Source organism: Prionailurus bengalensis, chromosome D3 (genome assembly GCF_016509475.1).
Source record: "Prionailurus bengalensis isolate Pbe53 chromosome D3, Fcat_Pben_1.1_paternal_pri, whole genome shotgun sequence".
In the NCBI taxonomy this organism is placed as follows: domain Eukaryota; kingdom Metazoa; phylum Chordata; class Mammalia; order Carnivora; family Felidae; genus Prionailurus; species Prionailurus bengalensis.
Genome location: NC_057356.1, coordinates 48,137,367 through 48,153,811, shown reverse-complemented (window position 1 = coordinate 48,153,811; position 16,445 = coordinate 48,137,367).

The following is a 16,445-nucleotide window of genomic DNA, read 5'->3' as shown; positions in this document are numbered from 1 at the left end:
GGTGACAATAGATTTCTAAATTGAATATTCTGCCTGAGGAATGGCCTCTGATGTGCATTAAGACCTGTATTGTAATAACCACACCTCTCAGTTTGTGCCGATGTACTCTCCTGATTATATTATGCATCAATCTTTAGGACAATTGTCAGATTGTAGCCTGCTAGCTGAGCAGTCAGAGCAAATGGATGTTTCTTGGCACAAACCTGACTAGTTAGTCAAGGGAAATCTTTTAAGGCATCTGAGAGGGATATATCTGCTGCTTTTTAAAATTAGTCTTGAAAAGACTCTAGTCTTTGCCTCTAAGTGCCACATTCATTTAAGGCATTTATTGCTCCTAGTTTCAGTTTCTGGGTTTCGTTGTTGTTATTGTTGTGTGCAAGAAATGAAGGAAATGCGTAGATTTCTGACAGATACAGACACATTGTTCTGGGGACTCCTTCTGTCCCCACTACTAGATTCCTGTGTCCCTCCTTCCTTCTGGCTCAGACATTTACGAGTGCCTAACAAGTGCTGGTTGCTGTGCTAGGTGATGGCATCATCCAGTGGCAAACAGAACTAATATAGCCCCTGCCTTCTCTGAGCTTGCAAAAGTATATGACACCAGCTTGACGTGGCCGGCCTTTCTCTCTCTCTGTTAGAGATCTAAAGCTATCTTTAAGCTTTGGGCCTCACAGCCATAAAAAACCGACTTGTAACTAGACTCCACTGGATTATCTCATATGTCTGTATGGTAGTGTGGGAGTGGATTGATGTGTTTCTGTTTCAGAACTCTCATTTGTGGGGTACCTGAGTGACTCAGTTGGTCCTACTTACCAACTCAGTTGGTTAAGGATCTGATTCTTGATTTTGGCTCAGGTCAAGATCTCATGGTCATGAGATTGAACCCCACATCGGGCTCTGTGCTGACGGTACAAAACCTGCTTGAGATTCTGTCCCTCCCTCTCCTTCTGCCCCTCTCCTGTTTGCTCACATTCTCTCTCTCCTGCTCTGTGTCTCACAAAACAAACAAACAAAAACCAAAAAAGCAAAGAAGTCTCATTTGTATTTTTTATCAAGACTAGTTCTGCTTTAAAGAATGATTAGATTGGAGGTAGGACCTCCAGAGATTAACATTGAAAGCCTAGTCCTTCAACGGAGTCCACGGTGCTTGGTTAAAGGCAACAAATGACTGTTAAATCCCAAGAAAACACTGTACCTTGAATCATGTTTCATTTTTGACTATTTTGTTGTTGATAATGCCATTTTATCTCCATAATTGATTTATTGGGTATACTACTTTGTTTCACTTTTAAGTGGTTTCCATAAAGTTTACAGCAGACTAAAATATCACAGTCTACCTTCATATAATCCCACAGCACTTCATGCAGACTGAGAACCTAACAACGTATTTCGATTTTCCCTTTATACCTTTTGTGCTATTGTCATACATGTTATTTCTATGTATGTTACATACTATAAGAGGTTTTATGTTTCCCACAAACTTATAACTTTGAGTGCTCTTCATTCCTTGTGTAGATCCAAATTTCACTGTAGTTTAATACACTTTTGCCTGAAAAACTTCCTTTAACAATTTTCTTGTGGCACAGCACTATTTATGATGAGTTCTCTCACCTTTTGTCTGTTAGAGAAGTTCTTTATTTCACCTTTATTTTTGAAAGATGTTTTCACCAAGTGTAGACTTCTTTGTACAAGTCTGGAGTGATAGGGTTTCCTTTAAGCACTTCAAAAAAGATGTTGCTCCATAGTCTTCTGGCTTGCACAGTTTCTGTCAAGAAGTCTGCTTTCATTCTTTGTTACTTCTGTATGTAATAAATCTTTTTTCTCTGCTTGATTTTTAGGATTTTTTTTTCTCTTTATTGTTGGTTTTCAGTTACTTTTGATGTTATTTAACTATGGTGTGATATTCTGTCTGGGACTCGTCACACTTACTGCATCTGTAAGTCTATAGTTGTTCATCATGCTGGAAAATTTTGACCATTATTCCTTCTCTTCTCCTCAGAGATCTTTATCCTTCTGCCCTTTCCTTCTGGAATTCTGATTGCATGTAATATAGACCATTTGATACTGTCCCACAGGCCACTGAGACCAAGTATTTTTCAGTTTCTTTCTTTCTTTCTTTCTTTCTTTCTTTCTTTCTTTCTTTCTTTCTTTCAGTACTTCATTTCGGGTGGCTTCTGCTGTTGTCTTCAAGTTTACTAATCTTTCTTCTCCAGTATCTAAATGCTGTCAGTTTCTTCTAGTGTACTTGTTTCATTTCATACTCAATATTTTTCATTTTTGGAAGTTCCAGTTGGGTGTTTTTAATTTCTTTCATTTTTATAGTCATGAGGTTTAAAAAAAATCTTCTTGAGCATATGGAGCATTTTTAGACCAACTTTTTAAATTCCATTTGAAAAACTGCTAATATCTGTCATTTCTGGGTCTGTTTCCTTTGAATGTTTTTTTTTCTTGTGGTTTGGGGTTCCTTTTCCTTGGTTCCTGTGTATCTAGTTATTTTTATTCAGTGCTGGATATTACAAATTTTATGTTGCTGTGCATCATATCTTGTTGTATTCTTTAAAGAGTGGTTGACTTTGTTTCAACACACGTATAAATTAGTTCAGAGAAGTTGGTATTTTTAAGACCAGTTTTTAAACTTGATATGGATAAGTCCAGAGTAATATTTATTACAGGGTTAATTTACTCCACTTCTAAGTTGTGGACTTTCTGAGAGAAGTCATTGAATTCTTAGCCTTGTTTGAACTCTGGGATTTATTTGTCTCCTAGCTACCCAATAATTGTTCTTCCTTTGAAGTTATTCTTTGCTGACCTCATTGGGTACTGACCTATACATAAGCAGATCAATCAGAGTTTTAGGGGGACTTTTGGGGTGCCTGGGTGGCTAGTTGGTTAAGCATCCAACTTCAATTCAGGTCGTGATCTCACGGTTCATGGGTTCAAGCCCCACGTTGGGTTCTGTGCTGACAGCTCGGAGCCTGGAGTCTGCTTCGGATTCTGTGTCTCCCTCTCTCTCAGCCCCTCCCCCACTCGCACTTAAAAAAAAAAACACAAAGCTTTAGGGAGACTCCAATACAGATTTCTGGAACTCTTTCTTGTGCATTTTCCTTCACACTGAAAATTCTAGCTGCTTTGGCTTTGTTCCTTCAACTCAGTAAGAACTTCAGGTTTTGTTTGAGTTTTCATTCCCTGGCCTAGAAACTGCCTCCAGGTCTGAGCTGGGAAAACCATAAGGCTCATCTAGTTTTTTTCTTGGAACTTTTTTTTTTTTTTTTTTTTTTATGCAGACCACAGGTTTTCATTGTCTTTGTTCAATGTCTGAAAACAGTTATTTCATATATTTTGTTCTGATTTCTGTTGTCTATGGTAAGAGGATAATTCCTGTAGCAATTACTACTTTGGGTAGGGGTAGAATGGTATATTGCATTATAAAACCTGTGGCTGATGCAATTAGTTGTGGCAAAAAAAAAAAAAAAAAAAAAGACCATTTTACTTTTTTTCCATGTGTAATAGGACATTATAACACATATTTTAGTAAATACCCTAAGAGGATAGATACCAAATGTCACTGAGTCAGAAGACAGATTTCTCTGTAGAATATGATAAAAATGAAATGGCTGAAACCCAGTTATATGACTGTTAAGATCTTCATCCATGTGGTGGGTATATAGGAATATAGATTGGAGATTGAAAGAGGTTTTTTGAAGAACGTCTCCAAAAGGAGCTCATGCTGTACTGAGATCCTAGTTTCACCAGTTAGAAAGGGAGAGAATGTCTTGCCCTCATTTAGCCTTGTGAGAGCGGCTTTAATGTGACCCATTTTAGAGCTTGATATGTATTTCCTGAACTTGGGGGAACATGTGACCCATCTGAGAAGTTTAAAGTGTGAGGCAATGGTGTGGCAGCTGTTGATGGACAAGCCAGAGAAGAGATGTTTATCTTGCACGACTTGTTTTCTTGGAATTTTCTAGAATAAAGAATGCACAAATGCTTCCTGTGGGCCAGATGTCAGATTCTCACGAGAAAATGAAAATGAGGGAGAATTTGACAGAAGATTGAAATTTTGACTCTCATGGAACCGAGCATTCTAATTACAAAGTGAGACAGTCTGACCGGAGTGATGCGAAAAGTCTGCCTGATTGAGTTTTTTATTATGTTTAGAGGAAGAATTAGCACCAGTGAACAAGGTTAAGAGATCAATGGTAATCACATAAAATAAAATTTCTATAATCAATGGGGTGCCCTTATTTTACATACTCAACAAGAGCACCCCAAATTTGTCACGACTGTCAATGTGTCTGGCCCTGAGGGATGATTCAACCCCATTTCATAGACATCCTCTTTTCCAGATTACCTTGAAGATTGAGAGAGGTTAGGGAACAGATCTCAGTTCTGAATAATGAAAAGTATAAGAAAGTCTCCTTGGAAGTTACTGGAAAATTATTGCTTCTTAATAAAGGGAGGATGAAAGAGGGGAATATCATTGGCAACACCTCCCGCCTTTCCTTCCTGATTTGAATGTGAATTGTGTTCGGAGGAGTGGCAGCCATTTTGTGACCATGTAACAAGTCTAAGGATGAAAAGTTTGCAGGCTGAAGCTGGCAGGAAGGGTGACGGCAAAACTGAGTTCTTGGTACAAAAGCGGAATCAGTGCTGGTAAACTCAGCCTCCTCATGCAGAAGAGGGTTCAGTGCACATCCAAGCTCTCGTGCTCAGTGATAGCAGCAGTGGAGCTTAATTTCCTATTAGACCAGTTCAAGGCTTTGTTTAGAGTATGTTTCCTGAAAAGTAGCCTCAAGCTTAATTTTCCACTCTTTCTCTCGTTCTATAAGTTATGCAATATCCTTATAGTAATGTTACCTTTTCACCAATCAGTAAGAATCAACTTCTTTTCACTTGCAGTTAAAAACCTGGACTCAATACAAAGCGTGCAGAATTTCTCATATTTCTACCATTTGAGCCAGAAGTCAAGTATTCTACCTGTGTTAAAAACAGCAAGGACAGGGCGCCTGGGTGACTCAGTCGGTTAAGCGTCTGACTTCGGCTCAGGTCATGATCTCACGGTTCGTGAGTTTGAGCCCCACATCTCGCTCTCTGCTGTCAGTGAGGATCGAGCCCCGCTTCCGGCTCTGTGCTGACAGCTCGGAGCCTGGAGCCTGCTTCTGATTCTGTGTCTCCCTCTCTCTCTGCCCCTCCCCTGTTCACGCTCTTGTCTCTCTCCATCTCTAAAAAAATAAATAAATGTAAAAAAAAAAAAAAAACAGGACTCAGGACCAGAAATCTGGCTAACCTTCCTAGTGTGTAGCCGGGCTTAGGTGGCATAGTAAATCAGCAGCATCAGTAGCATCAGGAAAACCATCTCTTTGAAATGTCTCAAGAGAAGAGAAATGTGAAATGCCTGTTCTGTTTATCGTTTGACTAATTTTGAGTTTGTACCATCATACACAGCTGTTGCAGTGGCCTCAGATTCTAAACGAAGTGTCCAGCGTGACCTACACTATTTCTTCTTTTCAGTGTTTTTATTATGGAACACAGTCTTTTTTTTCTTTTTAATTGAAGCGTAGTTGACACGCGATATGATATTAGTTTCAGATGTACAACATAGTGATTCAACCTTTATATACATGATGAAGTGATCACCACAATACATCTAGCTACCATCTGTCATCATACAAAGTTGTTACAATATTATTATCTATATTCCCTATGCTGTACATTGCATCCACATGTCTTATTTATTTTATAACGGGAAGTTTGTGACTTTTAATGTCCTTCCCCTATTTTGCCTATCCTCCCACCCCCCACTTCCCTCTGGCAACCACCAGATTGTTCTCTGTATTTATGAGGCTGCTTCTGTTTTGTTTTGTTCGTTCATTTGTTTTGTTTTTTAGATTCCACACATACATACAATTGCACGGTATTTGTCTTTATCTCTCTGGCTTGTTTCACTTAACATAATACTCTCTAGGTCCATCCGTGTTGTTGCAAATGGCAAGATTTCACTCTTTTTTATGGCTGAGTAATATATATATATCACACACACACACACACACGCACACACTGTTTTCCAGAGTGGCTGCACCACTTTGGATTCCCACTAACAGTACATGTAGGTTCCCTGTGGCAAGGTTCTCCACACCCTCACCAACACTTGTTATTTATTGTCTTTTTGATAATAACCATTCTGACTAGTGTGAGGTGGTATCTCATTGTAGTTTTGATTCGCATTTTCCTGATGATAAGCGATGTTGAGCATCTTTTCATGTGTGTAATGGCCACGTGGATGTCTTCTTTGGAAAAATGTCTATTCGGGGCCTCTGTCCGTGTTTTCATTGGATTATTTGTTTTTTGATATTGAATTGGTTGAGTTCTTCATATATTTTGATTAACCCCTTATCGGTTATGAAATTTGCAAATACCTCTCCCACTGAACAGGTTGCCTTTTTGTTTTGTTGATGGTTTCCTTTGTTGTGCAAGCCCTTTTTGTTTAATGTAGTCTCATTGTTTTGTTTTGTTGCCCTTGCCTGAGAAGACTGATTCTAAAAACTATTGCTCAGAACGATGATGGAGTGTAATATTTTCAGTTCATAATGTGACCTTTGTAGTATTTGCTCATGCTGCACCTTTGCCTTTGCCATACTTGTGAATCGTAGTTTTTGCCTGTGAATTTATTTGTAAACCTTCCCTCTTACGAGGTAGTAAAAATAGCTGCACTGTCCTGACATTTGTGAGTGTGGAACCCAGAGATGCTCTCTTGGCAGTTGGCCAGTAGTCAGATCATCACCACCCCGGACGGTAGATGAGTGGCAGAGATCAGATGGCCACGGAACAGGTGATGGGGACAGGAAGGCCAGCGCCAACAGAGGCAATGGAGAGACTTAGAGTAGAAGCAGGCCCCCCCTTCTCAGAGAAGCTTTTCTGGTCAGGGCCCTCAGGGGCCACCTGTGACTGATACTTTCCAAAACTCTCGCCATATTGGCGCTGGCATTTGGCTGTGAGGAGGTAGGTTTGAAAGTAGTGTAATATTATGGAGAGAGGTCCTTGATGCCATGGGTCTTACAAAGCCACCCAGCCGGGATGATATGGGTACCGCGTCCTGTGCTTTACCAGTGATTGCCCATTCATTTCATTGTTTATTGTTGTCGCTGAAGGAGTTTGCTTTCTTTTCCTTCACACATTACTGAATTGTCTGAGCACAGCATTTGGAATAAGCCCTCAATATACATCCTGTTAGTGAGGGAGCTTTTTTTTTTAATGCTATTGAAATTATAGGCCTGAACAATAGGGTAACATTCATACACTGAGGCCCCATTAAATTATTATTTTTTAATAGTGGAAATGTTTCTGCAATTGAGTGCTACAATGTATACACGCTGAGTATTCGCTATATTATTACTTTTTGGCAGCGGGAGGGGCTCAGAAAAAAATGGAACACAATTGTTCCAAAACCTCAGCAGCACATGATGGGGGCACTAAACACATACTTAAAAAAAAATCTAGAAAATACAGTGGTGAGGGTTTATCTGAGAAAGTTCACTTTGGAAGTAACATGGTGACTAAATTATTATTATTGACACAAAGGTGGCTTAAGAGAAAAACTCACGTCCTTAGCGCTTTCAAATGTTGGTTTTCTATGCAGAGGGCGGCCTCTTTCCTTTGTCCAGACTTCAGAGTTTGCTAGCTCTAGTTAATGACTTTAAAATAGTACACCCTTCTGGAATAGGTACCTTCGGATCAGTGGCACCTATTTAAAACGGGAAGAAAGAGACAGAGATCAAAGCCTCGACCCAAACTCGCAAGACAGTGACCTGTACGTCCCGGCATCCCTCCGTATCCCTGATTCGGATTGTCTCCCATTGCTCCCAAGCGGGAATACTCAGACTGACAAATCACAGGCTGCCCCTGCAGGCACCAGAGTGGGGACAGGGAGGCCAGATGGAAGGAAGCATGCACAGCCCTCTGTCACCACTGGCCAGCTGCCATCACCGGGACATTCTGCACTCCTTGCCGAGGGAACGTCACTGTCCTGCCTGCGTGACGGGCTGGCCATCCTCAGAGCCTTCCCAAGCAAGATGCAACACTGTGCCATGTTGTCATGGTTACTTAGCTATTTCCCCAGAGTTGTGACATCAGTGTCTCCAAGGGGCACGAGCTCTACCTCATGCATATGCATGTGCTAGGCAGGGGCCTTGCCACATCTGAGCATCTTGCAATATTTTTTGTAGAAAACGGATGGAGAAGGAGAGAAAGATGACATAGACATCGAGAATGGAAGTGAAAATGACAGGAGGGCACATTATTAAATGAACGAACGGGGTGCCTGCTGGCTGGACTGGGAAACACGAAAGGGTTAATGCTGCGTTGGGATCCCCGGCTTGAAATTAACCATCTGCTTGGTCATGCCAGGCTCCTACTCACATTTTCGGAGCTTAATACTTTTTAGATGACTTTTAGCAGACAATATCGCGTTTTACGCTCACAACAACCTATGACGAACGTGCGTCGGATGAGGAAATCCAGATCAGAGCTGGGCGCCGTTGGGAAGTTCATACACTTAGTGTTAGAATCAGAGGCCGATTCTCTTAACCCCTGGCTCAGGGTTCGTTCCCATTTCTGCTGTCTCTAACCCCTTCCACCAGATCACTTTTGCAAGTCAGAGGGTTTTGTGGGGCCAGTGATGAAGGACGATCTTCTCCACGAGGCTGTGAGTTCTTCATGAGCAAGTACAGCGTCTGAGTCCTTTTTGTTTTATCTCCAGCAATCCCCCACCCTGCTATGGCATGCACTTAATGAATACTGAACCGAATAACAGTTCGTGTCTGAGGGGCCCCTGCATTTCCTAAAAAAGCCAGACAATATACCACTCTGCAATGCAAATGTACCAATGCCAAATAAGAAGTTAACATTTTCCGGGGCACCCGGGTGGCTCAGTCGGTTAAGCCTCCAACTTCAGCTCAGGTCACAATCTCAGGGTTTGAGAGTTCGAGACCCACGTGGGGCTCTGTATTGACAGTATGGAGCCCACTTCGGATCCTCTGTCTCCCTCTCTCTCTGCCTCTCCCCGACTCATGCTCTTTCCCTCTCTCTCAAAAAAAATAAACATTGGGGCGCCTGGGTGGCGCAGTCGGTTAAGCGTCCGACTTCAGCCAGGTCACGATCTCGCGGTCCGTGAGTTTGAGCCCCGCATCAGGCTCTGGGCTGATGGCTCGGAGCCTGGAGCCTGTTTCCGATTCTGTGTCTCCCTCTCTCTCTGCCCCTCTCCTGTTCATGCTCTGTCTCTCTCTGTCCCAAAAATAAATAAAAACGTTGAAAAAAAAATTAAAAATAAATAAAAATAAAAATAAACATTAAAAACAAAAGTTAACATTTTCCGAAATAAAATAGAGATGTTTCAAGAGTAGGCCATCTAGGGGGGCCCTCCGGCTAATACAATGCAAACTAAAGTGGGCGGTCCCCCACCCCTGGTCTGATCACCTGTTTCACAGAGCCTTCCTGAGACTATGTCAGCTACCCAAACTCCACGCACCCCACGAACAGAGCAGGAGCCCTGTGCTCAGGTGCAGGTGGTGACAGAGGGAGCAGAAAACCCAGTAGGTACAAGATTACTTAATGCCATGTAATTGTCACATCAAGGAAATCCTGCACTCTGTCACAAGTTATTTAACAGTTGAGGTGACTAAGCTGGAACCATGAAAGGTAAACTAAACCGGGGATGTTTCCTAAGTTAATGGCACGTGGAGTATTGTTCCTTGGAGAATACCCTCCGTTTATGTGAGGGCAGCTGTGGCATTCAGGCCACAAAGGAGTCCTGTGCTGTGAGGCTGGGGCTGCTGAATCTGGGTAATTCCCTACTCAGAGGATGGATTTGTAACAGACAGGTGGTGTTTGTCGCCATCGGGCCTCGGGGTTGGCACGAGCACAGCAGATGTCTGTGGCAGAGATTCTGGAGGTTGAGAGGTGTGTCACTTCTCCCGTGACATTCTCCTTGACACGGTCCACACTAGGGGATAAAGGTTTCCTGTCTTTCCTATAAGGATGGCAGAGGAGCTATCTTCTCTGTGGCCTTTATTTCTAGACCCCAAACGAAGCTGGAATGAGGCCAGCCTTGTTATTCCAGGTATCAATTGTTGCATAACAAACTACCCCAACATTTAGTAGCCCAAAACAACAACCAGCTCTACAACTTCTGATCTTGTGACCTAGAATTTAGGTTTGGCTTGGCTGCGCAGTTCTTCTGCTCAAGCGCCATCGATTGAGGCCACTTGGTGACATTCAGTGGGTGGGGACTGAGGCTTCACCCCAATGCCTGGGAACTTGGTGCAATGGCTGGAAGATGTCGACCTGAGCCTCCACATGTCACCTCCCAGCTTGGCCATGCCAGGGTCACTGGATGTTTTCCATGGTGGCTCAGAACTCCTGGAATGAGTGTTTCAGAAGACCAAGGAGGGTGCCGCGCGTCTTAAAATCTGGCCTTGGAAATCCAAGGGCATCACTTCTGCTACATTTTACCTTCCAGAAAATTTGCTAGGACTAGCTCAATTCAAGAGGAGGGGGCTACACTCCATCTCTGAATTGAAGGGGCAGCAAAATTGTGCAGTTGTCTCCAATCTGGTACCCATATTCACTAGCATGGTACTTGGGGGAAATCCATATTTGTGGTTGGCATCAAGAAAGAGGCAACTTTTTTTTTTTTTTGGTTCTCTTCTTGCTATCCTAGCTCAGTGTCTCTCTTGCTTTGTCTTTCTCCTTACCCCACATCCTGTATCTCCCTGCCCAGAGCCTTTGCCCACTTGTCCAGCTGCCAAACTGGAAAGCCATCCAGTTAAGGAGTTAGCGGTTGCTCTATTAGGTATGACCCCTCCCAGAAGTGCTCTTCAAACCCAAAGGAATGAATCTCTAATGCTGGAATTTTATGTACTATTTGATAAAATCTTTCAAGGCAGGAAAGTACTTCATGTACTCCTGAAACTCCAGTGGGCAGGTGGCCTCTTACTGTCCTGTCTCTACTATGGTGTTTTTAATCGGAGAGAGGCCGATAGGAAAGGATTGGCCAGTACGTGTATGAGTGTTTATCTATAGCTTTCCATTTAAGTGTGTCCTCACTCCCTCAGTGCTTACTGAACATGTAATATGTACCAGGCACAGTACTGAGTTGGGGAAAATGGGAACATAGACCTGACTTGGTGGGGAGAGGAGGACGCAGAGGTCAGGTGAAAAGGGTCAGTATTACCAGTCATGGTACAAAATATTTCCCTTTTTCCTCATATTTTTTCCTCTCTTGATGAAAACAAGAAGTAGCCACATCTGTCTGCTTGAGTACTGTCCCTTCAAGGGCATCCAGCACCTTCTTCCCCCTCTTAGCAGTAGGGCCCAGGGAAGGGGCCAGGCAAAGGACCAGGAGACTGCCTGCCCTTTGGCTGTAGCAGTGGGCCAGCTCCCTCCCCTCCTTCCCTGCTCTGGGTTCTGTCCTCTCTGCCTCCCCTTAGGCCTTCTGTGCAGGTAGCTCTGCTCAGGTGTTCCTGCATTTTCTGTCCTGACTAGTACTTAGGACATTTCTCAAATTCATCCTGTCACTGCATAACACGTTACCACAACTATAGCAGTTAAGACAACCCCCCCCCCCCCACCCACCCATCCCCTCCTGCTGTAGGAGAGGTCAGAAGTCCAGGTAGGCTTGACTGGATTCTCTGCTCAGGGCCTCAGGAGGCTGAAATTAAAGTGTTCTCTGGGCTGGGCTCCTGTCTGGAAGCTCTGGGGAAGAATCTACTTCCCCCAAAGAAGAAGAATTTGCTGCTAAACTCCTTCAGGTTTTTGGTGGGATCTGGTTCCTTGCAGTTGTAGGAATGAGGGCCTTGTTTCCTTGGCACATGGCCCCCTCTATCTTCAAAGCCAACAATGGCATGTTGTGTCCTTGTCATGCTTCAGATTTCTTTGGCTTCCCCTTCTACCTCTGTTTTGAAAGGCTCCTTTGATTACATTGGGCCCACCCAGATAATCCAGAATCTACCTATTTTAAGGTCTGTAATCTTAATTCCACCTGCAAAATCCCTTTGCCTGTGCGTTATTAGCACATTCACCAGTTTTAGGGTTAGGCTGTGGATGCCTTTGAAGGGGTATAATTCTGCTTACTACACCTTCATCAAATAAAAAGCTTCTGCACAGCGAAGGAAACAATCAGCAAAACTAAAAGGCAACCAATGGAATGGGAGAAGATATTTGCAAATGACATATCAGATAAAGGGTTAGTATACAAAATCTATAAAGAATTTATCAAACTCAATACCCAAAACAACAAATAATCCAGTGATGAAATGGGCAAAAGACATGAATAGACAATTTTCCAAAGAAGACATCTGGATGGCTAACAGACACATGAAAAAATGCTCAACATCACTCATCAGGAAAATACAAACCAAAACCACAATGAGATACCACCTCACACCTGTCAGAATAACTAACTTTTTTTTTAATATATGAAATTTATTGTCAAATTAGTTTTCATACAACACCCAGTGCTCATCCCAAAAGATGCCCTCTTCAATGCCCATCACCTACCCTACCCTCCCTCCCACCCCCCATCAACCCTCAGTTTGTTCTCAGTTTTTAAGAGTCTCTTATGCTTTGGCTCTCTCTCCCACTCTAACCTCCTTTTTTTTCCTTCCCCTCCCCCTTTTTTCCTTCCCCTCCCCCATGGGTTTCTGTTAAGTTTCTCAGGATCCACATAAGAGTGAAAACATATGGTATCTGTCTTTCTCTGTATGGCTTATTTCACTTAGCATCACACTCTCTAGTTCCATCCACGTTGCTACAAAGGGCCATATTTCATTCTTTCTCATTGCCACGTAGTATTCCATTGTGTATATAAACCACAATTTCTTTATCCCAGAATAACTAACTTTAACACAGGCAACAACAGGTGTTGGAGAGGATGTGGAGAAAGGGGATCTCTTTTGCACTGCTGGTGAGAATGCAAACTGGTGCAGCCACTCTGGAAAATAGTATGGAGGTTCCTCAAAAACTTTAAAATAGAACTACTGTATGACTCAGCAATTGCACTACTAGGTATTTATCCAAGGGATACAGGTGTACTATTTCAAAGGGGCACACACACGCCAATGTTTATAGCACTGCTATCGATAGTAGCCAAAGTATGGAAAGAGCCCAAAGTCCATTGATGGATGATTGGATAAAGAAGATGTGGTGTGTATATATATATATATATATATATATATATATATATATATATAATAGAGTATTACTTGGTAATCAAAAAGAATGAAGTCATGTCATTTGCAACTACGTGGATGGAACTAGAGGGTATGATGCTAAGCGAAATTAGTCAGAGAAAGACAAAAATCATATGACTTCACTCATATGAGAAATTTAAGATACAAAACAGATGAACATAAGGGAAGGTAAACAAAACCAATATAAAAACAAGGAGGGGGACAAAACATAAGAGACTCTTAAATATAGAGAGCAAACTGAGGGTTGCTGGAGGGGTTGTGGGAGGGGGGATGGGCTAAATGGGTAAAGGGCATTAAGAAATCTACTCCTGAAATCATTGTTGCAGTACATGCTAACTAACTTGGGTGGAAATTAAAAATAATTAATTAAAAAAAAGGAAAGAGTAGAACATTTTCACATGATTGCAATATAATTCGGAGCTAGATTTGGAGAGGAGCCAGATGATTTTCCTTTCTCTGGAAGAGTCAGAGAGAAGCATTTTGAGAAGAATCACAACATGAACAATGCTTAACAGAACTATGAGATCATCACTTGGTAAACTCTTACCCAGGTCACATGTCACCTCTTTCTGGGAGAATTCCCAGGACTTCTCTAGATAGATTTAAGAGCTGTTGCTGTGGTGCTCGGTTCGTAAGTCTTACGGCAGATACCCCATGGCTCTGACAACTTGTGTCTGTAGATGATTCCTCCGACACAGAGTTGTGTCCGCTTCTGTCTTCCTGGCTCCTAGTACAGTGCATGCTCATCAGTGTCCAGACAAAGCTCTGTGACAGCACAGGCTGAGGATAGAGCTCTCACCCCTGTCTAAGTCCTCGGATGGGAGACCAGTGTTACGGAGAACCAACAACTGGCAACTGGCTGCAAAGATGCTTAGATTATAAAGAGGATATGTGGAGAAGGGATTGAACCAATCTCACTGTACCGAACTATGCCAAAGCCATGTTCATTTATTCAACAAGAGCTTGCTGCCCTTACTGTGGGGCAGCCCTTGAGTTGGACCACGGTGATATACGTGTGAATGAGACCAGTCCCTGCTTTGAGCCAGGGGAAGTCCACCAGGTAACAGATGTACGTCATTCTAGGAAAGATTGAATCACAGATTCATACTCACTTGTTTGTCTTGTCTTTTTTTACTTTTTATTGAATAAAACCCATATGCAGAAAATGGCACAAATCATAAGTGTAGAGTTGGATGAATTTTCACAAACCCAACAACCCACATAAGCAGCAACCAGATCGGGAAACAGAACATTACCCACACAGTGGTGTCTTTGTGTTTTTCATTCCCGCAGTGATTATTTAACCCTGCCCAGACGGTGTTGGACCTCAGAGCAATAGATGGATCCAGAGCCCTCCCTGTAGGTGAACAAATGAGATGGTGTGTCCTTCCTGCCTTGGACGCTGGCTGGGTGTCGTTCTCCGCGTGCCGACTTCAGCAGTATGTTCTGCAGGTAAGAGAACTTCCAGCTTTCCTCAGTCAGGAGCCATGGCTTTCCCAAAACATGGCAGAGAAAAGCTAACCGAGGTTTACTTCACACACTCTACATGCAAAAATGCATTGTTGGAATATAAGCATTCGGCACAGCTCTTTAGGGACAATTTTCTTACAGCACTCAACATATACCAAATCATTAATATCATGGCGCAGTGTATAAAAGGTACCAAGGGAAAGATATATTAGCATTTTGGGGGGATTTTAGAGGGTTCCACCAAGGGGTTTCAGGGACTGTTTGAGGGGCTTGTGGGTAGTGGTTAGGGGAGTTGGAGGGAGGCAGGATTCTGGTCCCCCGGATATAAGCAGAGTAGCTCTCCTTTTATCTGTTTAGCGTTTTGGGATTCCAAGTGAAATGTTCTTTGGGAAACAGGGTTTGTTGGTGAGGAAGTCCCTACGGCACTGCTGAGAGAGTGGGTGCCTGGGGTTCTTAGACAAGAGCAGGCTCACAGTGCTTAGCCCGGGACAGGTGAGCTTTTTGGGGAAGGAGGACCCGGGCGATGTGCATCCTACAAGCAGTGTGTGAAGAGTGACTTGGTGAGGCCTTTAAGGGCCACCCGATATATACAGACTTTGTAACTTCCTAAGCCCAGGAAGGCCAGGCCAGGGACATTCACAAGTGAGATGTGGGGGAGGAGGGCTGTGGCAGTTACGGGCACTCGTCTTGGGCAGAAAGCAGCCACGTAGCGCCACTGACTGAGGTTCTGTAGGAGTTTCAGCTCGGTGAGGCTACCTCTGAGGACTCTTCAAAAGATTCTGGAAATTGAGATCGTTTCGGGCAGACACCTTGATTTTTAAAACAGTGGTTCATTTTCGTTAAGAACAGTGCCCAGGGCGAGTGTTGCCCTTGGGCTGGTACCTTATGACTGAATGAGTAGGGCCCGAAGGCACTTGGAGGCTCAGGAGAAACCCTCAGCCAGGTGACACTACTGAGCAGAGAATAAGCAGGTACAAGGCTGTACCCTGGTTTGGCGTGCATTTTCCTTGTAAACTTTGAAACAGACACACATTCTGATGGGAGCAAGATAGCATGAGTAACCGTGGAAAGGCACACAATGACGCCCTTTCTTAACAAATGGTTTGAATCTGCTAAGGAAAAAACAAGCCCCTTCCCTTTCCTGAGTATTCCGTTTTTGCATTTGTAACCAGAGCTGAGGATAAGTGGCATTTTCCTCTGTGACCAGTGTTGTGTTCTTTGCGGGTTCTCCACACCTACATAACTTCCCCAAGTATTGTTGTTTGATTTCTTTTCCACAAATATTGACTACTTCTCATGATTTACAAAAACATCACTGAGAGATTGTGATCACTCACACACCACCTTACCTGCCTGGCCAAGAAATGACCATGTCTCATCAGAATGTCTGCAGTTTAAAATCTTTGCTATTCCTTTGGAAAAGTGATAAGTGGCCCCCCTTGCTCCTTCCAGCACGTTATTTGATGCGATCCAACTGAAATTCGAACAACTTCTGGGGCCGTGTTGGAGATCAAAATGCTAATTACTCATTTCCAGAATCTGCTTCTCTGATCATGCTTCTCTGAAAGCTTGCAGTCACATAGATACGGTTGGGGTATGATGAACTTTGTGTTTTCATCTGAGGCTGACATAAATTTTATTCAACATGATTCCATCCATCACACTTGTGAGTGCATTCCAGTGCGGTTCTGGATTCAAAACAGAACAACAACCCCCCAGTCTTCCCCTAAC